Raw genomic sequence first — 27,928 nt, 5'->3', positions numbered from 1 at the left:
AATGGCAGCTTGGCTGGTTGGCAGAGTCACAGGTTATAGTGCTAGTTCAGGTTCTTCTTTACCAAAACTGTTTTCAAGTAAAAGGGGAAGGAAATGACAATTTTTCTGGTTTTCCTTCTACTTTGAGGTCACAGCAGGGTTTATTTTATTGGTGTTCATTGGTATGATAAGACACTCTTAATCTAGCTAGGCTATTAACATGTCTTCAGATACATTTTTAATGAGATATGATGTACGCATCTCAGAAAAGGAAGGTTGTACAAGAATGAATTATGCCAAAATAGCATCAAACTTTAAAGCTGTTTCCTTTTCTTCAAAAGTGTGTAGCCACTGTGCAGAGAAATCTCTTACAAGGCAACTTTTAAAGCTATGGCTTGCTGCTACACCTGCGGGTGCAATGGAACTAAAAAGCACCAGCAATCCCACGTGTTTGTTTCCAGGGTGCTGGTGTGGCAGGCACTTGCCATGTATTATGCAACAGAAAGGTCTGGACTCAAAACTTAAGGCCTTCTAATAAATAAACAATTTTAACCTGACTTGCAAGCATGCTATTTAGTCATATAGTGTATGTAAGAGATAAATAAAACATTCCCCACTGAGTTAACTTCCTGAGGGCATTTTATTATAGTAATCATCTGTAGGTCAAACAAAAGCCCTCAAGGAACCTTAGGATGTTGACCCTCTTTGATTCTAGAGTTGCAACCCTAATTAATTCCTATTTCTACTTGATAAGGTTTTTCCAGCTGATAACTGTATCTAGTGTGCTGCCTGCCAGTACTGCAAATGAACAAATTAAGCATAATGCTTCTTTCTAAAGAATTGCCATTTAATCTTCATTTTTTTTAAAAAAAAAAAAAAAAAAAAAGCGGTAGCAGTGGTGATTTGCAATAAGATTTAATTTTGTTAATACCGAGTTATCTTTGGGGAAATAAATAATACAGTACATTTGTGTACTTTATCAAGTTTTATGTCTCTCTATGGTGATAGTTAAAGGAGCAGTATGTCAACAAAAATAAAATCCATATTGGAATAGAGATAAAACTTGCTCTGGATCTCTTTGGGCTCAGGACTTCAGCAGTAGAGTTTTTGAAAGTCATTGACCATGGGTAAAAGCAGCCAAGCCGTCTTGTGTGCTAAATGTCTATTTGCATTAAATGGAATGCAGAAAATACCAAAGCTCTCCCGTATGTCACTGTTAAAGTTGGGTGATCCAACATCCAGAAAGTGTCTAATAAAATCTCAAATGGTTACTTATTTCTTCCTTTTTGGAACAACTCTGCTATTATCAATACGCATTTCTCCCTCAGCCTCTGATACATGGAAATGTCAATAATGCTTTGTTCTCTAGAATGCCCCCAGTACTTACATATTGCATTCAGGTTCATAAAAGTGCACTTGAGCTGATAAACAACAGCTGTAAACCAGGTTGTGTTGAATTGGAACTAAAGGTGATTTCTTTTCCTATTAACCCAAAGGTTTGGAGCCATAGCCCAACTTCCCAGGCTTCAATTTCTGTCAATGAAGTTTTGGAAACTGATCATCATAGTGAATTTTAGTTTTAATGCTTGTTTAGAAAAATTATAGATCTGATTCCAAGCAATATAGAACTTGTTGATTAACCTGCTTGTCTGCTGTGCAGCCTTGAGCAGAACACAAGAGAAGCAAAGTAAAAATGTTTCCAAACTTCTAATTAAAGGTAAAGTTGATCTTACTAAAATGCTCTTTATGTATTTACAGCTTTTGGAGGTGATTCTGTCTCTTTCACCTGCTTAAGTACCGCGTGTAAGAAACCACAATTTGGATTAACCATTAACACCTGTGCCAACTCTGCCTAAAACCAATGTAGAACATGTGACATCTCTCATCTTCAGCCTAAGAAAAGCTGCTGGAAGAGAGAGCTTGTTCCTCTGAGGACTGAAGTAGCTATTTGCTTTCTGCCTGTCTCTGCAGCTCAATCCCAAAAGAATCTAGAAGAACAGAATGATTTTGTTGAACATTTGCTAAAGGTAAAGTTATTACGGAAGAGCTTTGAGTATCACGCTGCTATTTAGTATATAAATTCCTAGAATAAAGGTAAAAAGGGCAAGTGAGAAAATTGAGATTGCTGTTTTCTGGTGAATCTTCAGACTAATAACAGTATACTTTCTTAATCCTTTCCTATTGTTGATGTTCATGTTGTTAAATAGTCTTAAAAGAGCTTTCCAGATAGGTGGACAAAGCATTATCAGTAAAAAGATTGCGTGTACCAGATGAGCAAATTGCACGTGTTGAGAGTGACTTTATGGTTCTGTTCTGTGTGTCTTTCTCGGCTCCCCAGAGGAAATGAGTCTGCTTTTGCTGTTAAAAGGAAAAGTACTTGGTTGAGCACAGGGCCAGAAGGTGCCAGCTGTTCCACAGGTGTGTTCTCACAGCTACAACTGGAACATGGCTCTTTGCTGCTTACCGCTGACCCCTCTTTCTGTGGGGTTTTCTCTGGGATCTGTAGCTGGAGGGGAGGGTTGTGTTTTTCTTCTGAAGTTGAAATGGGCTTTTGACTCTTCGTTCCATATGTTGTGTATTCTGGACCATCCCCATCACAGATGTTCCGCTCCATGCGTTAAAACTGGGTTTCAGCTCCTTCGGCTTCAGCACTTGACTTTAAAAGGCAAACAAATCAAATCCCTTTCTTGAGGGTATAATGCATCATTTTCCCCTCTTTGACTGTGTATTATCTTCTTTTGCATCTGATCACATCATCAAAACCTAACTTCCTGCATCTGTGTTTGCTAATTAGTGCCTTGGCTTTAAACATCCTATCAAAAATATCCATTTTTTGAACTAGTCAGTATTTTTATTTATTTTATGCAAAATGTTCTGAGTGCATTTAATGAAAAGAGGAAGAGTGATTTCTCTAAATTGGACAGAGTGAAAAGATTATGTGATGCAGAAGCAAATAAACCAGTGACTTGCAAAAAAACTACATAGGATCTTCTCACTAGGAGCAAGTGGGGCCAGTGCTTCAGTGCCAGCAGCCAGTCAGGCTGAGAGAACTGGTGATGACTGGACTGCGAACCTTTTTGAAAATGCTGTTTCCCAGAGATTGAGACCAACCAAAAAAACCCAACCCAATGAAACTGTTTTGTAGGCTCCAATAACAAATGCATCTCTTTTTTTGGCGTGTTTGGCTAAAACTGCACTGAGCACGGTATATGAGATAGGCCAGTCTCTTTTTTTTTCAGCCTAAGGTAATTTTGTGAGTTAGATTATTTGATGGCATTAGTATACTGGCTATATTTATAAGCAGGTTTTTGTGTTTATCTGAGGTGTATCTAACATGTTGCAAAGCATATTCATTCACTTTAATAAATGGAAAAGCTAAGTGATAGATTCAAGACTGGAAGCAATTTGTTGTTAAGTATGTGCTGTCATCTACTGGTCATCCTGTGCAATCTTGTTTCCTGCATCCAGCTTCTATGTCACCCTTACTGGAGGAATAGGGGGTCAGCCGGAACACTTCTTTGCGACTGTCTTGATTGCTGTATTTCTTCTAAATGACATAGAGATGAAAAAATAACTGGCCAATTATATGAGCAGATACTTTTTCAGGCTTTAAACAAGCACTGAATTGGGGTGGGAGGCAGTGAAGGGCCATTGTGATGAGAGTGTACCTTCCGAAATAGCAGTCCCATCTCCTGATTTAGTTTTTTTACATTGATCAGGAGATGGAGGCAAGGAGTAACTTCAGGTACTGTGTGTTCTGTGTATACAGAGGTGATTCAATTTCACCCAAAATGAGAACTGCTTTCCAGCAAACCTGGTTGTTTTAATTCATGTTCAACTGTTCTTTGCTTGCACTTGTTTGGTCATAAACCTTGGTGTCCAAAGTCAAGCCTGCAAGAGCTCACACTACTTAATACGCCAAAGGAATGTGATTACATCAGGTTTTAATTGTAATACTTCAGGTATCATTTCAGGGGCTCAGAACTGGACACAATATTCCAGGTGTGGTCTCCCCAGGGCAGAGCAGAGGGGCAGGAGAACCTCTCTGACCTACTGACCACCCCTTTCTAAGCCACCCCAGGTACCATTGGCTTCCTGGCCACAAGGGCCCAGTGCTGGCTCATGGTCACCCTGCTGTCCCCAGGTATGTGACACAGAAACTTACAAGTAGTGGAGAAAGAAATGTCTGTGCTACAGGACAACATAGCAGGTGATCAGCTGGTGCGTTCTTGGGAAACCAGGCTGTCTGCAGGGAATATAACCTCATCTGTCTCCTGCCAGGCCCCTTTGGTGCTCCTGGGGACGATGGGTGGGTGCTCTGAACAGGCACAGTGTGAACTCACAGCAGGGCTTGAACTCAGGCTGTTTATGAGTTTTTGCAGTAAAGATCAAGGGGTAGACAAATTCCCATGCTGAGCTGGCTAAGGAAAGGGCATGAGATACAGACATTGTTAGTGGAAGTGAATGGAATTGGCAAAACGGTGATGATCTTGGATTCAGTTTAGGAAGATGTGCTCCATAACTTGGGCATGTCCCACCAGCCTACCAAGATGTCATTGCTCAGATTTCTGCCTGAAAATGCAGCCTGTCTTAAAGAACACAGCTGAAAGATAAATGAATGGGGAATGATTTAGTGAGATTAAACGGACAGGACTTGGGACGCTTATCATAGCTTTAGCAATGCCTCGTATCTGAGCAAGGAAGAATTGCTAAGTTCAGAAATGCTGGGATCATTAATTGGCCCTTTGATGTTGAAGTGATGTGATATCATGTTTGTAGCTTGTAGAATATTGAATTTTGTTTTGCCGGTATCTACCGATCTATTTTATATTTGGATCGGCCTTGTTGTAAAATTCAGGGAATGAAAGTAACTGAATTCATTGATCTATGAATATGATTTCAGAAATACCACAGAAGCCAACATAACAGGAAAGGATATATCTGTTTTGAGTACTTTTAATGCAAATTCCTTTGGCATTAGCTGGGCTGAGTGTCTATCTCTGCCACAAAGTGTGAAGCTGTGATAAGTTATGGAATCTAACTTACTGCTTAACTTACTACTTAACATTAGAAATTAGAGGACTCGCAACTGACTTTGTGGAAGGACAGGTTTTTTGCCCCTATCAAAATGGCAAAAGCTCCATAGCTTTGTTAGTGTTGAGTCACATTACATATTGTTGAATAAAACTGAGACCAATCCTGTGTTGTATGTAATGACAAATGTCCACTAATGAGACAAAATTAGAAGAGCCCTCCTGGCTTGTTTTTAAGAAATATAGTAGAGAAACATCTAGAGGAGTTAAATATTTCTGTGGACAACAAGAATATTTAGAAATGTCAAGTTTAAGCCAATCTTAATCCTTTAAACAAACAGGAAGATTCATTTGGAGGATGGAGGAGGTACCACAAAGGTGCCTATTGCTTGTATTCCCTCTGAAAACAGACTGTTGTCAGAGATATCTGAGTAATGATGATACATAAACCACTCATCTAATTCATTTTGGCAGTTTTTTCCCTCTCATGAAGGAAGAGGACTTGAATTTTACACAATTTTTATCATAAAATTGGAATGCAGTTATGAGTCAAGATATAAAATGAGATTTCTCACTAAGGCGTTCACAGGCAAGTGATAATGTGATAGGATGTTATCTGCCAAAGGCATTAGCACGAGGAGGAAGCTCTGGCAAATTCAAACCTATTATCCGCATGAGAATGCAACTGTGTTTAACCTTCCTCTGTCCTGAATGTTTTAGCTAAGCAGGATCAGTCACCCCACACACAGGTAAGGAAATTCATAAAGAATTAGAAGAAGCCAAGAACTGTTCAAAAATCCTTTAAATAGAGCACTTCAGAAATCACTCATACTGCCTAGGAGGTGTATTCCATGTTATAAAAATTTCACTACTGCAATATCATAGATGCAATTTCACATGAGTCAGAGTCATGGAAAAATAAGACTGGTAGGAATTTTAAGATGAATCAATGCAAGTTCAGCTATGTTGTCTAAATGCTTGAGTAGCTACTCTAAAGCAAAACCAGTTGACTGCTGTTTAGCTAGTGATGTGTTATAGTCCTGCAGAATCGCTACAGGGGCCCGTTGTTCTCCATCCTATATCACTGATTGAAGATAACACCTTTTTAATGTACCCAAATATTAACAATTTTTAACAAATAGTGAAAAAAAATCCTTGAGTGTTGCACAGAAATAATGCATTTTTTCAATGTAGAATTTGAAATATGGTTGCTTTTTCCCTTGTCTAAATGTGCTTGAAAGGTGAGATGTATCTGTATGTGTGTAGATATAAATACATATAAATCTTTTGGTATGTGCACGTGGTCTCTTAAGAGTAATGTGTAGCCAAACTCTGACCAGGATCAGTGCTGGGTAAGAGTTTTACCTATATGAGGGTATAAATTCCAAATCTGAGCTCTGAAATACCTTTGGCAGATGAGGATGAGCAGTGCTGGGGAGAGACCAGGACTTGGTGCGAAGCCTCATCCTCTGACGTTTCTCACGGAGCTGTAGATGCTGACATCTAGTGACTGCGCTGCAATGGGGGTAATCCCGCTCTTCACCTCTGTTTTCCTAAAGGCTGGTTGAAAGGGGTGAGGAGAATAAGCTTTGGTTTTAAACCCGCAGTTTTAGTCTTTGGGGCTTTTTAGTGCCTAGTTTTAAAATAATTCTCAATTGCTGTTTTCTCTTTGTAGCATCTCAACACCGTGTAGTCTAAATACCCTGCAAAAGAAAGTGCTTCTGCCTTGTGAGTTTGACATGTGGATGTGCGTAGCTGTCTAACTTGAATGCAGTAGAAAAGAGTGGTTATTACATTTTATACACAAACAGAATGGTGTTCTATAGAAGGCATGCAGTACATATCCAGAGATTATTTAATAGATTGAGGCTCTCAAGGGAATCCAACAAAGAGAAACACGTTTTCTCGATCCCAGTTGGGGATATATATCTAGGTCCTGTGTTTCTATTGCATGTCATAAATGCAATAAGTTGACACTGAAAGTGAAATGATTAAGTGACATAAATATGTAGTGTGGACATTTCTAGGGTTAAAGAGCCAGATTATAATTTTGGACTAAGTGATAAATATAATATCAGTGATGAAAGCAACTGCCAACTAAACTCTCGGTTTGGTTTGGTTTTGGTTTGTGTTTTGTTGGCTTGGTTTGGTTTTTGTGCAAGCAGGTCCTTTCGGCTGGTGCTGTTGCAGTACATACATCAGGCCACGAGGTAGAGCTACATACAATGATTAGAATCGGGTTTTGTGCTATGTAAACGTTCCAAGGTTTTAGTCACCGTGGTGTGTTTGAGAATGGCTTTTCACCGGCTGAAGTAATGTGAAATAGTGGCTGTGTACTTGTTACTTTTGATGCTATGCAGTTTGTAGGCATGATAACTGAGTGATAATTGGTGCTCTGAAAATGATGGCGTGAGTATTGACATCAAATACCTCGTTGAATGACCTGAAGTAGTTCAGATGGTGTAGAGCTCCAGTCACTATTTCTTGTTAGAGCAGTAATGACAGTTAATGAGAGTTCTGTTCTAGGACTGCATGGCTCTCTCCGGATCAGGTCAAATTTATGTTGTATGTAACAGGGACGACAATGTTTTCATCATGTGTTTACATCTAGTTTTGGTTCATGTGCACAAAGTTTTCAGGGTTTTCCAGTTGAAACAAACCAATAAATATATCACATATACTACCCAGCATGAGTTTTGATACTGAATCTCTGTTAGTCTGTCCAGTTTCTAGCAGACTATAAGTGCAGCCCTCAGGTTTGGCAGTTGTGGCTGTTTTAGAGCACTGAAAGAGTAGTCTGCCATGAAACACACCGGAAAACACAACTTACAGTGCTCCGTTCCAGTATAAAGCAAATTGCGGAGAAGCATGTTTTGCAAATTTCAGTGCAACATGCTGTGCTCACTGTACTTGGAGCAATTTTTGGTATGGAAGGGAAGTTTTTCTGTTCTACAGCAGTGGTGGAGGAGACAAGGTATCATTATCTTAAGGTAAGAGAGGAATGGCGCACCACACGTCTCCAGTGCAAATGATGCAGAGATGCTCTGATTACAGAACTGATACAGTTTTGCTCATGTAATCAGAGTGGTGCATGAGGAACACAGTACGATGAGAATGACATGGTTCAGGAGCCAAAGGATATTCAAATTCAGAAAAGACTGGCAAAGAGAAAGGGATTAGGCTCTTTTTTTATCCTGTACAGACAGGACGAGCAGTATCAGGCATGGCTGCAGCACAAAACATCCACATCAGACGCTAGGAAACGCTTTCTGATGGAAGTAGAACGAGGCATTAGAACAGAGTTCCTGCGGTGAAACTGCAGTGTCTCCAGTGTTAAAGGTCTTAAATGCCGGTAGATAAACATTTGTCTGTCTGGAGTGACCTAAGTAGAGCTGATGTTGAGATAGAGCGAAGGGCCTAGATGGCCCCCGTGGTTTCTTCCAGCCATTATGCTTTATGGAGGGGTTTGTGTGCAGATTCAGCCGGAGCTTCAGCTGATAAAAGTGGAAATGACCCTTCCTTGCAACTTTGGTGTTCAGTTCCTTAACAGTTTGTTAGTGCAATCACTCAAAGGAAGAAGTTCAAGGGCTTTTATAGTTTCTCATCCCTCTTGCATTCCAAGCATTTGCTTGCCTTAAATTTGATGGACTTTGTCTGCATCCTTTCCCTGCTTTCCCCTTCCCAGCTCCTATTAGGCTTAATGCTTTTCCTTTGCTGTATCTGGCACACACTAGCCCCCTTTATCAAAGGACTTTCACACCTGAGGCCTCCAGTCACATACTTGCAGTAAAGTAACAGCTTAAAAGCAAATCCTTTTAAATCCTGAGGCCAAACACCGTAACAAACATATCTTCTCAAGGGATCAGTTTCCAAATGTGCTTTTGAACCTAAGTCCCAGCAGGCATTTGGCTTTAAGTGTGTGATAGGGCTTTATTTATTTATTTATTGGAGAGCCATCCCCCCACCATTGTTCCCATCTCAAGATGTGCTATTTAAACCTGTACCTCTGGTGAATTGTACCATTGAAGTGTAGATTAGCAGAGCGCTTCTGGGTGGTGAAACATTGCAGGACAAAAAGACATATCAAAATAAAATCTTTTGAGAAAGTGTCGGTTACAGGAAGAATGTATATCTCTTGTTTCGGGAGGGAGGAAGAAAGTAAATCACGGGTTTGAATCAACATTTCTTTGAAAATGTGCTGTATATGGGGCAAGGCACTCGGCTGTGGCAGTTTGAAGGAGACTTTTAAAATGTGAGCGATCTTTGTGAAATATTGTGCAAGATGTGCCATAAACTACTTCAAGATGCAGAACAGGTTGCATAGAGAGGTTACATCTGAGATACTTTTCAATAGTGGTGTCTGGACTCTGCAGGTCAGTTTGCAAACTGGTACCTGCAGAATACACTACATGCCTTAGGAGACAGCACACTTCACTGCATGTGAAATTATTGCTTGTACTTGCAGATTAATATTGGCATTTTCAGGGGCCTGTTCAGACACGTAGCTTCACAGTTTGCAATTTGTTGATGACTTCTTTATTTTTTTGTGGGTATTATTGCTTGAGACGTTCAGCCCTGTGTGAGCTGTTTATGTAATAGCACAGTTGTTTCAATCCATACGAAGTATTGCCAAACTATCAAACAAGGTCAGCCCCACATACAGGAGCGCAGTTCCCTGAGGACAGGCCTATGTACAAGGTGAGGCTTGATTTTAATCTGGCTCTTGTCAGCTGGATCTGCTGACAGTTCATTTTCGGGTGACTATGTACTATAATACCATCACTCATATTCTTTTCCCTTTTCTCAATTAAGCACAGTCACGTTAGGTTGTTATTCTTGTTTGAGGAAAGAGATCAAGTAATCATAATGTGAAATCTTAAATTAGAAATGGTTGCAGAGTTTCTTCTTTTTTTGTATTTCTTTTAAGCCTTGCAAATTGGAGCCGCTCCAGAACTTCAGTATCTACTCGCGTTCTCTTATTCTAGTAAATCTATCTTTTCGCTCCTTCTTTCTCACTTTTAAAAGACGGTTTGTTTTCTCATGCTGTGCGATTTGAAGTACTAAGCAATCTCAGTTCTCACCCTTTCCCTGAAAATTCCTTTATTCTCATTTTACTGAGAAGAGAAAGAGGGATTGTCAGCAGAGACAAAAGTTAAAGTCCAGTTCTGTGATTCTGTGTAAATCTATCCCTCCAAATACCACTTTTCCACTTGCCTTAAATACCCTTTGACGCTTTCCAGCCCCCTGACATGATTTCATTACTCTGTGCCCTGTTGTTCCCCAGCCTGATGTAGGTGAGTGTCAGGTGGAAATCAGGCTCTTATCTTCAGTACATTGTAAGACCAAAGAAGCCCTTAAGATTTGTTTCTAGTTCATCTCTTATTCACACATGCAAATATCTGGCTCAGTATATCTGATGCTTTAAATTCAACATCGTTAGTCTGTTGAAGAGAGAAATTGAAGCTTTGATTGCAAGTGATGCTTGATGTAATTGGCTCTCAGCAATTCAAGTTACCCAGCTTATAAAAATGTTAATTTAGCTTCTCTTTGCAGACCAACGCTTTTCAGTTTGGTTATTCTTACACAAGACACAATAGTTTGAAATATGTTATTTCAAGAAAGTAACTCAAGTTAGCTGTTATGGTGAATAAGAGGGCAGTAATTCATCAAGACATTGAACTGAGGAAGAGCAGGCAATTCTAAAAGCTTAATATGGTTCCTAATACAATGACTTAAAAGTATGAAGGATTATGAACTTTTTTTTAAGAAAAGAAGGAAAATGAAAACAAATGCTTAAAGCTAAATATGCCATGAGTGATATGATGAGCCAGAACCCTGTATGAATTTTTGCCGTGTTGAAGGTTACCTAAATGTGGCACAGAAATAAATAACAAGTACAAGAGTGATTATTTATTCTGAATCTTTTGCAGAAGAAGGTGACTGTAGTTCAATCCTTTCTTCTTGAGAACCAGAACCCCAAAGGCAATCTAATGTAGCCTAAAGCAACACATTCATAATAATATTAATAGCCATATGCTCCATTTCAGCAGAGTACCCCAGGGCAATGTGGTAGTCCCCCCCAATTCTGAAAGTTACCTATAAGTCTGTAGATCTGGAAACTCGTATAAATTGAATCTCTAACAAAACAGAACAGATTGTAACCAAGTTGAAAGCACATCCTTTGGGCACAGTCAGCAGAGGGGATATCTGTGGGATTTTGAAATGGAAATTGGTCATAACACATAGTCTATTGTGTCATTACTTTGTTTGACAGAGTTTAGATGTGTATGTTAGTATACATCATTTCCCCCTGTATCATCCGTTTAACCTCATCTGCATTTGGTAAAAACACTAATGCAGTTTGGAGTAGCCTCATATTCATTACAATCTCAGTAGTTTTGCTATAAGAATAAGGGCATGGCCACAAGTGGAAGCCTTTGGCCTCCCCTGCGCTGTTGTTCGGATCACAGCTCAATTCAGGCTGCGCCCGCATCTTGATACAGAATCGCTTTGTGCTTGCTAATAAACACAACCAAACTGTATCACGGGAGATACGCTGCTCCGCTGCCTTGTGTCAAAGATGTTGTAAACGCATGGGATGTCTGCTCGTTTGCTCTATTCATTTTTATTCTTCTGGTCGTGTCAAGCAGTATGAGCATGTCCCCAGAGAAGGTAGCGCACCAGTGTCTCTTTCAAGCAGAGCAGTTCCATTATTCCCTTTCTGCAGATTAAGATTGTTTTGAAGCTGCAACTAAGAAGGGTATATTTTGAAACAAGTTAAATGCCAAACTCACTGAAATCAGTGGAAGAATTAAACATTCTGTCTCCTACTTGCTGTTTTTCTCTGAAAAACATTAATCTACAAAAAGACTGGAAATGTAAATAAAAAATGGCTGTGTAAATTGCACAGTCGTCTGAAAGGGGTTACATATTCACAGCTTTGTGTTTCCAACAGTACCAGAAAACCTGTGGACTCTTGCAGAGGAAAACCCTCTAGAAAAGTATGTACACTTCTCAGGTCTTTCAATATTCCTGATATTATCAAACTTGCTACTTATTTGCAGGTCAGTTCTGCAACCTATAGATATTTCTCTAGTCATTCCTGTGGCCATTTGTCTATGCATTTGAGATTCTTGACAAGCTTATATATTGCCAGTAAAACTAGTGTTAAGCTCATTTTTAAGCGAACTTGCGGTTTATTGGTAAAAGTTGCAGGACTGCCATGCACGAGCGCAGGTAATTGAACGTTCGTCATCTTTGTCCCCCGGCTTTTTGTTTCAATTGTCTCTATATTCCCATTCTTCCAGCAGTCTGTGCATATGGGAGCTATAAAAGTAAATATTTGCTCCCAGAAATCTGTCCCAGGACTGTATTTCCTTGATTCGTTCAGTGTTTAGACAGAGAAGTGGGATTTTTTTTTTTAATGCCCAGCATGAAGAAACACAGCAATGTATTGAAGTGTTCACACCACTCTTGGCTTCCAGTGAGCAGCTGGTGTAACTCAGCTCAAATGCGTTCCCCTAAATGTTACCTGGGACAGTCATGTTAAATCCATGAGTCCTTTGCTCATTCTGTGATTGCGGCCGCACAGGGGCAGTGTTACCAGTGTTACCAGTCTAACATGATCTGGAGCTGGAGTTCACATCCCACAGTGGATCCTGACACCTCAATGATTTTTACAAGATTAAATTAAAGATAAAAATTAAAAAAAATATATTTTTTCCTTTCTTACATTTCGTATCTTTTTAGTAACTAATAGCACGGGCCTTTTACCACGGGAAATTCTTATCTTGCTCAGATGGTGTTCTCACGATTGAATTGCATCTCCTGCCCTGAACTATTGAGTGTAATGTCATTGTATTTATAATGGTGCTCCCTGCCCTTATCCCCCATTCCTCTTCCTGCTGTCCTTTCTTTGATGCAGCTCGTTCTGGTGTCATACAGACTATATGCCAAACGTTCATTCAGTGATTATTATTTTAGATCAAGGGTTATGTTCCATTGGCCTTATTAAGAAAGGATAGGAGGGGAATATTTTTTTGTTGTTGTTAATTCCACCCCAAAAGTAGCGCTAAAGAAGCAGAAAGAGCAGGGTTCTGCAAATCATAGCACCTTTTTTCTGACAACCATAACACCTTTTCATTGTTCACCTGCTCTTATCAATGAGTTTAAAGGCAGAAAAACAAATAGAGGGGTTGGGGGTTTTTTTGTTGAAATTGGGGATTTTAACCTTAAATGAATATATGGCATGACAAAAGGAACTAATTTAATCAATGGAAATGTCAGCAGGCATTCACAGGAGCCCAAGAGCTTCACATGCTTTGACCTTATTAAACAGATCTTTAAGTTTCTTTCAGGAACTTTCACCTCTTTCTTTGCCAGGTTTTCTTTGCTCCACACTAACTTTTTTCTTTTAAATTGTCTGGCTGCTTATCATAATGAGGTTAAACCTGTTTTAGCGGCTGTGTTGTCAGCACTGATGAAAGGACCGTGGTCCCGTAGGTGTTTTCAGTGCTCTGCTCCCCGCACACCCCACATTCAGTGCTGGCTTGTGGTGGTTACAATTGGCGAGAATTGTAAACAGGTCACCAAAAACTTACCCATGAGAAAGCAATGTTACATGACACTGCTTAGAAGGATCCACTTATGTCCTCTTTTTTACTGTTATGTATTTTGATGTTTGTTTATATGCTGATATAGTCAATAACATTAACGGGTCTCTTGGTGTTATAAGAAAAAGAAGGGCAAGCAATTCAGAACATGAGGAGCAGAGCTGAAGTTATTGTGGTGGTACATGTGAAACAGTTCTTAATAAGAATATCCCCTGTGTCTTCTCCTGCATCCATCCAGGAACTTTGCTTCACTGAATACTAATAATATATACTAAGTTTCAGCCAGACACAAACAAGTATTCTCTCTGTATAAAACAGAAGTGATGTATTTCCTATATGTAGGAATTATATCCTATTATATCGAACAGGGAGGAGTCACCCTGCTCATCCTTAGAAAGAAAACCTTTCAGTTTATATTCTAATCTTTTAGAAACCTAGGAACAATTGAAAACAGGAAATTAGAAGGGAAATCGTTCCAGCATTAGTAGTACCATGTATTAGAACCTCAATTATGGTTCTCTTTAGCAAAACTGTATTGAAGTCATTGAGCTGTATCCAGCTACCACTGCTAAGACCATAGCTCAAAATGCTGGTGGATGAAATCCACGTTCCATGGTCCTGGCTCCATGATTACTGTCAATTTACGGTATTGATATTAATGTTAGCAGCTCCTAGGGTCCTCAGGGATCAGGAGACAGTGCTGATCAGACACCTTGGGCTATGTTTTTTAAAATAAAGTTCCAGAATTTAATTGAATACAAGATAAACCAAAGAAGAAATAAAATCTTTTTTCTTTAAAATACACTGCAATAGCATGTGAGAGATGGAGAAGAAGCTACAGAAGCACAGCGCACATGGAGCCTGCAGGGAGGGAAGATCGCCGAACAGCATTAATGTGTCACAGAACCAGGGAAAGGCACAAGGAGCTTTGCCACCTTTTGATTCCTCCATTTGTTATATACCATCCATTTATGTTAGTCCTAGGTTCCTTTGATTGGAATCAGAGGCTGCCATGTGAATAGTGTAGATATTGTGTATAGAAACATGTTTGGCTTTTCTTCACACGTCCAGCAGTGTCTACATTCCTCAAGAAATCCTCTAATTCAGAGAAATCTGACAGTGACATCTAGACTTTGTAGAAAGCACTTCACATCCCTTCACTTTTTTTTACCTTCAGTATATAAAATAAATCTAATTTTAAACCCCTACATTTCTTTTCAGCCACAGTTCCTTTGTACCAAATCCTTGTATGTGGAAAGCAAGGGTTAGGCTTATTGCACCCACTGCACTCCTGTTTGATTTACTGAGCATTCCTCAATGCTTTACAGAGCCAAGGAAAGGGCTAAATTATTGCAGCGCTCTTGTGGAGGGGCAAAAGACAGAAAAGAATCTGCGAAGAGAATCAGGACAACTAGATTCTTGACGTCAACTTTACTGCTTTCTTAATTTTTTTTATTTAGAGTACATCATCCTTCTTGTATTTATGATTCTCTCCAACATGACACGCCATAATGATGTGTGCAGTGTAAGCAGTCCTTGCTTTTAAATTTCCTAGGACAACAGAAAGTAAGGAAGGTAGTAAAGTTGTTTGGCTGCATTTTGAGTCCACTTTATGTTGGAGTGTAGAATAAACAAAAGGTGAGAATGTCCCGAGAAAGAGAACGTTAGCGTGTTGTCAGAGAGCATATTTATGGTTGCTATGGGAAGCTGATATTGCAGTCATTTTGTGGTGAAATGTAGGTTTTCTGTTTCAATTACCATCTGTCTTCAAGGATAATTAAGGAAAAACAAAAGTGAAAATTAAACCCAAAGCTTTTAATTGATCCTGTTATCAGTTGGTTTCCATGTGACTTGTTTCTGGCTGGTCCCATTGGTAAAGATGCCTCAGATGGTCAGAATTTTAGCACTAAGGCCTCTCTCTCTTCCTTGTCCTAGTGTTTACATCATTTTGTCACATGATAGCTCTTTTTAAAAGAGAATTTAAGAAGTTCTGGTATTACCATACATGGAAAAGCTCTACAACAGCACAGACAGCATACTAGGAAATCTTTTCACGTTGTCTAAGCTTTAGATGGGATCTAGCCATTTTGCAGGAAAAGCTCTGTTAAAACATCCCTGGCACAGAGTTGTATTTATTTGTAACCTTCCTGCAAACTATTGAGCTGTTCTCTGAAGCATATATGTGTCTTAAACCTTTGGGAAGCTGAGCACACACTTCTCAGCACTCTTCCCTGGCTTCCCAATCATTCCAGCTGACTGTTTGTACTATATACAATCATCCTACAAAGAGGGTGTTTCTTTCATGTTTTCCAAATGCTCAGTGTATGACCCTGATCTGCTTCCCAGGGTGCTGTGGAGCTGGGTGGATGGTGCAATTGTAGAGGAGCAGCTGGGACCCTTAGGGCGCCTCGGGTGAATGTCAGGAACCAGGATTTCTGTTCCTGCCAAGTCATCTTGGGCATATCACTCTATCTCTTTCTGCCTCTGTGCCTCCAAGTGTTTGTCTGCTATTTACATTAAAGAAGGCGGTAAGAGGGAGGTCAGCTATGCTAGGAATAATTATCACAGAATAAGCATGCAGTTTTCTAGAGTGTAATAGCTGCAGAAAGACATTTCCAAGAATTATTAGAGAGGCTGGTTATTGACTGTAATTAAAGCTGTGACAGTTTCTGTCTCAGAACAATTATACAGTCTAAATAAACATAAGGGAATGTGATGGAAGTAAAGGAATAAAACGTTGTGTTTCAAGGCTTGTAGCAAGTCAGTGGCAGTAAGGATTCTTGTTTTCATGTCTTCATCAGCTGCTCATCAATGTATTTTCTGCTGGACTACTGAGCTACTGCAGGTCAGGTCTGTCTTACTAATAACACATAATGCTATAACATGACAGGTTTACTTGGATCCTCTCAGAAGCTACTACAAAAGGTATATTTAAAAAGTCAATTATTTACCTTTGGCTTTTGGCTTCCTTTGTTCTTTACTGACTAAATATTGTTCATTAAAATATGTAAAGACCACTTAACACCTATGTCTGAGAATACCAGGGAGCATTATAAATATCAAACTACAAATCACACTTGCTCAGTCACTGATAATTATCCCCATTTTATAGCTGGGAAAAGAGAGCAGGGATGGACTTTCCAAGTTTTTCTCTGGCTGTTTTGTATTAGTGTGACAGCTGAGTGTCCAGCCCTGAAATCCGGACCGATGTTACGCTAATGCCGTACTTCTGAGAGGCAGCGTGGTCCTCTAATATGGCATAACATGATGTCAAGCATGCAAAAGCATTATTGAAAAGATGGCTAACGTTGGGCTGCACATAGACTGCAGAAACTTGTGTATAATACAGTTTACAAATTAGTGTTTCAGCTGGCGTGATAACCTCTTGCATGCAAATATAGCGGGATACAAGCTTTTGTTAGAGGTGTAATGATACATCGGACTTTGCACTGGTCTGTAAAATAACTTCAACCTCAGATAAGGAGCTCAAGGCATGGTGCTTAATCACTGACCATTCACAATTATATCTGCTTTGGCACTTTATCTAGGGGTATTCTTGCTTCTTGCGTTGGTTCATAGAAGTGTTTTTAGGATTGAAAATAATGTGTTGGAAAAAGAGTGATATTGCAAAGAGCTAATTTGTGTTTCAGTTGTTTCTACGTACCGTATTTTGACTATGACCATTTTTTGCATTACCTTACTTAAAAATAGGCCTTTTGCTGCCGCTGCTCCTCTAGAAACAAGGACACAGTGTGCGCTGTTGAATAACAAGAAAACCTTGTACAAGTTACAGCCTTCCAGCATGCTTGTGAGCTCTGTCTCTGTGACAAACAAGCACAAAAAGGTTCTTAACTGCCTCTTCCTGCTCCAGTGCTGGTTGTGGGCTCAGAGAGTCTCTCAGAAGTACAGCCAGAGCCTTCGGGAGGTTACCGACCGAGCTGGATGGAGGGAGCTGCTAGAGTGTTTACTGCTTTCATTTTGCACCTGAACTGCAGCTAATTGGAGCCACTTCTGTTTCCCAAGCTAAACTCTGGGAGTACAAAGTGGATTCGTTCCAAACCATAACTAGAGGCTCTTGCGAGTCATGTGTTTTTCTGCCAAGCCTGAAAACTATCGCTTCTCAATTTTTTTTTAATCACACCCCAAAATATAAACCTGTGGAAACAGGCTGGTTTTCCCTTTACCATCTTTTTGAGATTCGCATGTATTTTCAGAATAAAATAGAATTGGTAGGCCGTGCCTAGGATCTGCTGCTGGAGGAGCTCTGAATCAGCATTGGAGTATATGTTCCTTTGTTTCCACCAACTGTATGTGTGCAGCCAACTGCCCAGTGACTAGAAATAAAGGAAACCCATGTCTAAGTGATCAGAATTCCGGCGCTATTGTGAGATCTAGCGCAAGGTAAATTATTGGAGTCTTCAATGTACCATACTTGGTTCCAAAACACTTACTGTTTTACTGTAGATCTTCAGTTAAACCATTGCTTGGGTAGACCAGCTGTTACATACTAGATTCTGTAGTGCATATATCCAATGGAAGATTGAAGTTCCTCAACTGGAAACATATGGCTTCTGTAATGTTTCATGTTTACTAATATGTGTAGGAAAAGAGACCGAGCACCTAAATCTCCATGTCTGCTTTGAAAAGTATCTTCAGGAGAGTTTGTTACACACCCCATCAAATCGTGCTTTCCTTACTCCTTTAAACAAGCCCTTCATTTCAATAGCAGAGTCAGATTAGATAATCAAGGATATGAATCTTTATGCTATATAAACTGCAATTGCGTAACATGTGATAAACATTTACTATCTTGAGCTTTATGAGATGCTCATTTATGATATTTGCTAAAAGCCCATATATTGCTATTCCCATTCCATTGTGATCTGAAAGACTAGACAGTGCTCCAAGCAGAGCCCAGAGCAAGAATTGCACCACCTGCATCCCCTCCGTCAGAAGGGCCCATGGTGCAAACAGGTCCCTGTGACTCACGTGTCCCTCCCTGCTTTGCTGCTCTTAGGACTCAGCAATTTCCCTGCTGCTCGGTGCTGGTGACAGGCAGGTGGGATCAGGTATGAAGGTCTACAGGCCCAGTCTCTGTCTTGAGTTAGTCTGGGTCTGTGGGGTTTCTGCTTACAGAGAAACATACTCATTTTTTCAGTGTCGTTTTCCATGCATCAATCTCCAACTGGAACCCGTGTTCCTTGGACAACTCCAATGGATTGACCGGAGTTTGAAGGACAGAGGGACACGTGGAGTGAGCTTTTGCTGCTTATCAAACTAATGGGAATTTTGTGCATCTGTGGCGTTCAATAGGTGCAGGTCTGTTGTCGTGAATGCATATGTCACGCAAACCTAATCTTGGGGCAGCAATCGCAGGTGTAGAATCCCAGCTGATGCATTTTTATTTAATTGCCACAGTCCTATACCAGCAGGTGTTTCCAAAGATTTCGGCAGAGTTGCATCCACACAGAGAAAAGCATCTTTAAAAACAAATCCACACAAACCAACAAACCCCAAACAAACAAACAAGAGATAAAACTCAAATTCCAGGCAACTTGAAGTCGTAACAGATCTTCAGTACAATCCTGGTTCGCTATTTATCTTCATACTGACTAATCAAAACAAGATAAGATAAAAAAGCTTCCTAACTTATTTCCTAGTTCCTGTAAAAAAAAGAAAATCTGGAAAATTACTCAAGGCTAAAATCCCAGTTATAAAAGTACTACATTTTCAAAGCAATAACTCGAGTTATTCTTGCCCTGCTTCCCCCATTCCTCCTCCTCCTCCTGTTCTTCCAGCTGCCTGATATTGTGTAAAAAAGCCAGGGTCATGTAAATGTCACTTCTTTGCTGTGTTACTGAGCTGCTTTGCACGCTCCTTGAGGTTGCTAGGGTTTGGCATTTGGATGTTACCAATGTGCTAATTACAGAGGAATTTGAGTATCTCCAGCAGTTGGAATTCTGACAGATCTCATTGTTGCAGCTGTGATGTGTGATCATTGCAAGATTTACCTTAGTAAGTCCACAGAATGTCCATCTCTTCAGCAGTCTGAATGCTTGATGGAATAACCTGAAACATGCCCTTGAAAACACGCCTGCTGGACAGTGGAAAACTCCCCACTGGAAAACGCTGAAATCTTGAAAATTAGACTTTCACATGAAATCCTGTATGGATTCTAGTGGGTGAGATACAAATTCAGTCCCTTGGCCACCTTTCAGAGTTTTAGAAAAGAACAAAAGGCTTTTCTGGGCTCTGTTTTAATTTTCTCAAATATCTTGGGTTTTTGAAGTCTCTAGACATGGATTTATGGATTATGCTGGGAAGTGCATTTGTCCAACTGGGAGCTTAATGGGATGGGCTGTTTACTGGTGCAGTTTGTAGCGTTCCTTCATTCCCTTTGTTTTTTGGTTGTCTTCTCTGTTCCTGTGCAATGAGCTGTGTAGGGGAATTGTTAGGTTGTACACGCACCTGAAAGCAGCACTGCAAAGCATCTCCTCCTGCTTTTGCACCCTGGCTTCAATGATCTCGACACTAAATGCACCTTGGTAGCCTGTGACTCCCCATATTTTCCAAAATTGGAAGATTTGGTAAACTTTACAAAAAGCAGGGCTGTGTGGTTCTTAACAAATTTTAGCTCTGAACCATTTATTTCTACCTTAAGCACAAATCCTTGCCCAATTCACACCCCTTATGGGATTTTTGGAGTGCGTGCTTCACTCAGCATTGACTGCAATATATTAAGAGATTATATATCCAAGTTTTTGGTTTGGTCACTCTGGAAAGCATGTCCCTGTAACTACATGGTAATGTGCTTTTTGCTTAACAGTCAGTTTTTACATTTTTTACTTTTTTTGAAGAGAAAGTACCAGAAGGTTTATATACAGCCCATGAGTTTTTTGTAAATGCATTTCTTTAATAGGCTTCAGGTCTATAAAGCCTTGTACATGTGCTTCATTTTACTTGCAAGTGTCACCTCTTTATTTTGAGGTGATTACCCCAATCAGTAAAGTTCAATACACGTCAGGTGCACAAATCTGAAATGGTTTCCTTAAGTTTTTTATTTAATATAGGAGAGACTGCAGTTTTTAAGAAAACGTGCCCAAACCAGGCTTTAATCTTTGCAAAAACCCCTATTAAATTCAAAACACTCTATTCTGCACCCTGTCCACATACCAGATGCGGTCGCTCCAGGATCAGCCTCCTGCCAGCAGGAACTGCTGTCCCACAGACCCCATTAGCAGCAGGCTGGTCATGAATGTACATGTTAGGAGATTAACTTTTCTTGGCAAGCAAGGTAGCCCAGGGGTTAAAAACATGTCTCTCGGAACATCTGCATGCCGGTGTCCTTCAAGTTTTAGCATGCTGTCTTCAGGATTATGCCGCAGATTAAAGAGTTTGACTTTACCATCAAAGTTCTATAACTGGAATCTCTTGGGATAGGAAACATGATCTGTTTTGCTGGCTGCTCTGGGGGATTTCTTCTTCTTTGCAGGGTTTTTAAAATTGATGTTCTTTGACATCCACTTTAAATTGATATTTGATATCCAGTAAATCAAAATAAAAATATATATTTGACCTGTGGAAATCAAGATTAGTTTCATGTTGACTATCCAAATGCAAATGAGGTTTCTCTTCCTGTCTGCAGAGTGCGAGTTTCAGAGTATTACTGATGTATATGTTGACACCCTGCAAACTGAAGCAAGATTTTGGCTAGCAAGCGCTGGTTTATTTAATGCCTGTCAGTACATACATATAGCAAATCTTCTATGCATTATTAGTTTAATTTCCCTTCTGTTTCACGATATGGAACTATAAGATTTGTGTTTTCATGACAAAAGCTTTCCCTGCAGTGAGAAAAATACGATGTATATTGATGTATCTGATACGTCTTTCTTTAGTTAATGACTTAATAACTTCTTAAATTTTTAGGGTAGCCAGAAGCAAAATTTTAAGATTGATATTTGTTTGGTTTGGTTTGTTTTTTTAATAAGAGAAAGGCTGGCCATAAGCTTCAGGATATAGACTGCGAATTAAAAAAGAAGTGGCAGAAATTTCCACAAGCAAGCTCTGGGTATCTTGGGAGACTGTTATGTCCCTTCTTTGTATTGTCATATGTCATTAATCCATTGTCTACGTTTGGCTCTGCATTTGCAGCCCGGATGTCCAGCCAGCAGGTGAATGGAGTCAAAAATAACACAAAATATACAAAACCCATCTTGAAAGTCCCAGCAGATGTAGGGCCGGCACCCGGAGGCCTGGACTGGACTCTGCAGCCGGCCGGAGCTGGATTCAGTCTGTCACTGGGCCTCAGTTTGCAGGGACGAGACCCGCAAGGTCTTCTCCTAATGTTGGCCATGAGGAAAAGGGACAAGTTCCTTTTGATCTCCCACTTCTATATGAAGTGTCATGTGAATGGGATGTTATACTCAGTTGGTCAGTTTTTGGTCACCTGTTTCTCGTTGACCCTCTCACAAGATGTGCATCCATTCTTATCAATGACCTTGCATAACGTTGCTATGTCTACCAAAATGTGTATCTGGCTTTCAGGAAGATGCAGCTAATAAGGGGGCTTTAGCTGGCAGGCAAATTCACTAAAAGAGAAACTCATTTTTAACAAAACCAGGACAGCTGGGTCTGTCAGCAGGTTGTGAACTGGGGGCTGTGTCCAAGGTTGTGAACTGGGGGCTGTGTACAACGCAAACTGGCCTTTTGAGAGCTTACTGGGCTCTGGAAGTAGCATTATACTGGTATTTGCATTACCTGCAATATCAGAAGCACTTGTTGCTCTGAATATGGAGAGTATATTTTATTTAGGTTGCAGACTCCTCTGAAGTGAGACTGGCTGTACGTTCTGGCAGTGCATCATAATAGAATAATACAAGAGGTCCTGAATATGCAACGGGCCACTGTGCTATTGTAATACAGCCAGTACTTTAGAAAGATGTTTTTCATATATTTGCACTACAATTAAAATTATGAAAATAAGCAGAATTCCTTGAGGGTAAACAAGTAAAACAGGATTTGCCTTGTTAATAAGGAGTAAAAAAAAACCTAAATAAACCCAAACCAAAATCCCAAGCAAAGAAAAAAACACCACCCAAAGACAAGAAAAGAAGAAATGTGCAGCAAAAACTTTAGCACCTTGTTCTGCTATGAAAATGGGTACCTAGAAATGCATTTGTTTAAAACCAAGCACATAAGTATCACATTTGTGATCCACAGAGATATGCGAGTTTGCACAGGATGTTTTGACACATTACTATTTTCTGTGCTGGCACCCAAGGAGACCATTAACTGATCCAGATCTCAGGCTGCGTTAGAAAATGTGCAATTAAAAAGGGTGTGATGCTGGGGGAGGTTGAATTGCTGGAGTGGAATCACTCTTGGGTTGGTGCAAAACTAATTGCGGGTTTTGCATTGTTGAAATTTGCTGTGTGATATTGGAATACATCCTTAAATAAATGTGGTTATGTTATATATCATTTTAATGCACTTTTTTTGCTTAACTTTTTTTTTTTTTTTGCTACTGACTCATTACTTGCTGTTTATATTTATTTTACACTATGGAAATGATATTAGACTAAAAGTAAATTTGAGCAATTTTCTTACTCGAGTTCAAAATGGGCTGTAAAGCAGTGGAGACAACTCTCAACAGGCTTTATTTTCTGAAATCCAGCTTTCCAGGCGTTGTTTTCTTTCAGTCCTCTCTTGTGGATGGGCAGTTTCAGAGGTTATCACCTTTCCTTTCCTTGCTGTCTCTAAGTGGTACTTTCTTTGTGGGCACTGTGACAGCCATGCCCTGCTCTGCTCGTCGTGTCCCATTTGCTGCCACCCAAATCAAAACCAAGTGGTTCGGCACATCTGAGACAGCTTTTAAAAGTAAAGCCAAAACGCCACAACGTTCTGGGGCCATAACTGGACACAGTGCATTCCCAGGAACCAGCCTGCATTTCAAAGCCCATTTGCTTCATTTTATGTGCTGCTTCCTGTTCTTTTCACATTCTCTTTTGTCTTTTAAGCCTGAACTGGAGACATTCTCAGGGACAGATTATGACTCTCCTCCCAGGTGAGATCAAAGGGGCTGTTAGAGGCCTGGTTGTCTCTTTTTCACTTAAAATAACAAAAAAGCAAACTTTCCAAGGTCTGCTAGAACTAGCACAGATGTGCGGACACTGTAGGGTGTTGGAGGATTTAAGGTAACTTTCTGAAGCTGTTTTCAACAACTCCCCCTACCCTTGGGAGTTTATTGTAAAGGATCTAAATGCAGAATCTGAGTTTGTGGATTGTGGCGGAAGAATCAATGGGGTGGGCTCTTGAATTTCTTGTTTCCAGCTGCTGTGTTCCCTTTGACATACCAAAGTACATGAACAAACTGAGATCTGATTCATCACCAGATAGGCAATGCAATGTAACTTCTAAAAAGTATCCACTGATTTTGGAAATTCCACTGTTAAATTCAGAGTAACAGCGCAGTATCTCACCTGGGAAAGCCACATTTTTATAACTGTTGTCCTTTAAGTGTTATCCCCTTTTTCCCTTTTCCATCACTTTTTATTTCAAAATGTAAAGATTTCCAGTGTCAAGGTCAGCTCTCCTTTAGTTAGGAGTAGGCAATAGATGTAGGTTCTGCTCATAATCAGAACCTCTGTAGAAAATTGATCCCTTTCTCCTATTTATCATTTTTCACCTCTTCCTCCTGCCATTTCCTTTTTCTTTCTTTCAGCATTCTGGATTTCTGTGATTTATTTTGGTTCCATATGGAATAATTCCCTCCTCAGCAACCAGCTCTGACCCACTGTTGCACAAATGTCACACACCAACGTGGCTGGATTAGCCATTTCTGGTCCCAAATGGAGCAATCGGAAGCACGTGGTTGGTTGTGCTGAAATAGGCTCATGTCAATAATGACACAGCTTATGACAACTGTGCCAGCGGTTAAAAGGAGGGGAAAATATGGTCACTGGATGTGGAGATCACTGCGGAGTCTGTAGGTCATTTCTGCACAGGAATGAGGAATGGGAAATGGCAAAACTGCCTTGTTGTCGGTGTGAGAACTTGGCGGGGGAGAAGGTGTGGAGACCGAGTTGAGATTAAGGGAACCTTCAGGAGAGAGATCGAGGAGGGGAAGCAAAGATGAAGTAAGGGGTGTAATTTTGTCTTCATACAGAGCCTTGAACTAGTATTTGATTTTAGTGCAGAGGAAAATGCAATTGAAGGGAAGGATTGGAGAAGATGGGAAAAGACACAGTCAGAACAGCAGGAGCTTAAGAAAGCAACGAAGTCTCAAGGTGGCTCGAATTGAGGAGGGCAGAAGAGGTGGCTGCAGTGCGATATTTATTCCTTCCCTACCAGTCGAGGTCGTGTGTGTGTGTAACGTCATTTGTCTTAGAGCTTTTTCAAACCACCATCCTTAGCTAGAAGCATTTGTATGACTTCCACGTAAGATCAATAACAGAACCAAGTTCCTGCTGGACTTCATAAAATCTCAGGGATGTCTCCTTTGGAAGGGTCAAAACTCTGCAGGGGAAAGGCAGGATAGGAGTGGGGTATAGATTTATTCTGTTCTGTTGTTACTCTGTAGGAGTGCAGCAACATAAAGGGGTTTAGTTTGGTGAAAGAAATTCTGGAGATGAAGTGTTCGTCCTCAAATGTGTGACACTTCCTCTGATAAATATGTCATTTTTATTAGCATTTTGCTTGGTTGTCCACTTCCAGAATGGCAAAAGGTAAATAAAGCCAGAAATTGTTACAGAAATTCTTCTAACTCTGGAGAACATTGTTACAGGAGCCGAGAAGTACCACTGAGGTGCTGATGACTGCGGGGTGTATTGTTACCTAAGAATATATGAAAATGTCTTTGTCATGCTTTCTAGGGTCACGGGCTTCATAGCCACAGTTCAGTCAATGCAGCAAATCATGGTAGCTGTGATATAGACTGGATACTGGTATTTTTCCACTGCATTACCAAAATGTTCATAACACAACACAAATTATGGCTTTAAGGCTTGCAAATGCATGCAATGATTTGAAGCAAAATCTACCGTGTGAATTCCTTGCTCCAGTTTATATCCCCTCCTTCCCCCTCAGGTGTGGACTGGTGCGATTCTCTTTGTTAGCACATTGTACCTCGGACTGCCGCACGCACTTCAAAGTTTTCCTTTGTGCGCTACCCAACATCTGTTTGTTTGTTTCTTCTGCAGCCAAGTGCAAAACCTCCCCCAGCTGAGCCAAGTTTAACTGAGGATCGTCCTCCGGAACTTTCTGCTGAGTTTCCAAAATTGTGCACTTCTGTACGCGGGGAATAAAAGGTGAGGCAGCACAAAAGATTGTTATATACTGTTTTCACTTGGCACCTGACAGAAATTGGGTATTATTTTATTCAATATTGAGTTACTTAATTGTTGTATCCTGTCAGTCTCAAACAGCAAAGAATTACGCGCCAAAGCTTCCCTGTAGAATAGCTGTGGTAACTGCTTAAATACACTTCTGGGTGATCTGCTAGTGAGCTGGGCAGGGATCACCCTTGTGTAAGTCCTGGGAGAGAATGTAGAAAAGCCAGTTTGACTTGTTGTGTGGATGAAGCTGGTGGAATATAGATGAATTTTGCTCTGTTTCTGAATTATTATCCACATAATTTCTCTGAATTCTCACCTGTGTAGAGGCAGTAGGATTTACTCTGTGTGTACCTGAGAACAGAATTTGCATTCATAACCTTTTAGACATGTCTCTGGATCTTTCCCCTTGATATTAGTTTGCGGGTTTGCTTTGACTGTCATATGCAGTTCTGCACACATTAGGTCTCCATGTGACTGGTTATTAGGGAGATGATGGTTTGTGGAGACGTTCCTGGGGAAGCCAGGGTGGTCTCCAACAGCCAGAAGAAACCAACTAGTACCTGTGTCTTGCTGGCATGTCGCCGCTTCTGTGAACATAATCCTTCAAGCACAGACATTGCAGTGCAGTTCCCCTGGGTCTGGGGCGCTGCACTTTTAACACGTCACCTCCTGTACCCAGCAGCAAACATGGGAACGGTGCAGCTGCTGCTGCTGCTTCCCTTTGGTCTCTCGGACCGTGAGACCAGATACTCAATTACAGCTGGGCCGAGTGGAAAGTAGCATTTGGCACAAGTCCAGGCTGAAACGTGTTACAGCAGCATCTATTTTTAATACAATTAACATTTATATTTATGCAAAATGTTGGATGTTGGAGTCAGAGTGAAAGAAATCTGTTTGAGAATGTAAGTGAAGGCAAGGCACTTATCAAAAGAAGCTCAGTAGGAAAGGAACTGTAATTTCACTTGCCATTGATACTCATTACTAAACTAGAGATAAACTCATCTGTTCAGGAAATAAACGTCAATGTACTTTTGTAATTTAAATGAGAACTTGTAATATGGAAAATATGCTTCCCATTCAGATCCTTGAAGGTTTGCTTTGAAACGGGAGTCCCCTGTGATGTCTGTTTCGTTTTCTTTTATTGTTAAAGTGTTGTGTCGCTGATGACATTTCTGCTGAATGCTGCCCAATTATAACATTGAACATCTGCACAGGGACATTATGTCTTCCCAGGGGGATTATGGGAAACGAGCACATTGGTAAACAAGAGTCACTGACATTATTTGTAGGAAATTTAGTCACTTTGTTGGCTGCCAAAGGTTGAGGCTTACTAACAAAACATTCTTGCCTTTCACAGATAGAAACATTAAGGGAAAGAAAGCTTTTATAATAAATACAAAGGAAAAGTTGAGGTTTGCACTGTACTTTTAAAAGTAATTTTCATGGGGGGAGTCAAATTGCTTTGATTTAAAATACGTCTTTGTAATATCCTTAACTCTGCCATATAGGGCAACTTTTAATTTATTCTTTCTGTACGTTAAATGAAAATTACTCAAATGCTCAGGATCACATAAGATAATATATAGATGTAAATGTCATATATTCAGCCTAAAGTTAAACCATATTATCTTGGTGCCAAGGTTCTGGATATTTAACAATTCAGTTGATGTTTTAATTCCAATTATGGCTTTTGTGGTCAGACACTGAAATGATTCTGTGCAAAATTCCCATCCAAGTCAGTGGGAATCTCATGTGTGCAAGTTTTGCAGGCTTGGGGCTATAACCACATGCAGGCTATTTCCAGTACAGCGTTCACCAGAACCCTTTGCAGTTTTGCATTGAGACCTTTGCAAGGGAGAACCTGAGGAAGCAGGTGGTGCCTCCCTGTCTCCCGCTGCTATTTGGCCTTGGGGTGAGCGCAGGGAGAGGTGACGAGCACATAGTCCAGCCGGTCCATGCTGCAGGGACC

The 27,928-nt window shown here is 40.3% G+C and overlaps 1 protein-coding gene across 24 annotated transcripts in view; it reads left to right on the top strand.

Annotated features, from left to right (window-relative positions):
• The window catches only part of PIWIL1 (piwi like RNA-mediated gene silencing 1), a 137,765-nt gene that overhangs the window by 863 nt on the left and 108,974 nt on the right, over positions 1 to 27,928 (top strand). For 14 of the 24 annotated variants that reach the window (XM_065032821.1, XM_065032831.1, XM_065032828.1 and 11 more), the window contains exons 2-3: positions 1,738 to 2,006; positions 25,825 to 25,932. The gene's annotated coding sequence lies outside the window, so the exon portion shown is untranslated. The remainder of the gene's footprint in view (positions 1 to 1,737; positions 2,007 to 25,824; positions 25,933 to 27,928) is intronic. The other 10 variants (XM_065032832.1, XM_065032830.1, XM_065032808.1 and 7 more) reach the window with 1 other exon arrangement.

Source organism: Columba livia, chromosome 17 (assembly GCF_036013475.1).
Source record: "Columba livia isolate bColLiv1 breed racing homer chromosome 17, bColLiv1.pat.W.v2, whole genome shotgun sequence".
Taxonomy (NCBI): Eukaryota; Metazoa; Chordata; class Aves; order Columbiformes; family Columbidae; genus Columba; species Columba livia.
Note: the sequence above shows the minus strand (reverse complement) of the source record. Positions and strands in the feature narration are given on the sequence as shown.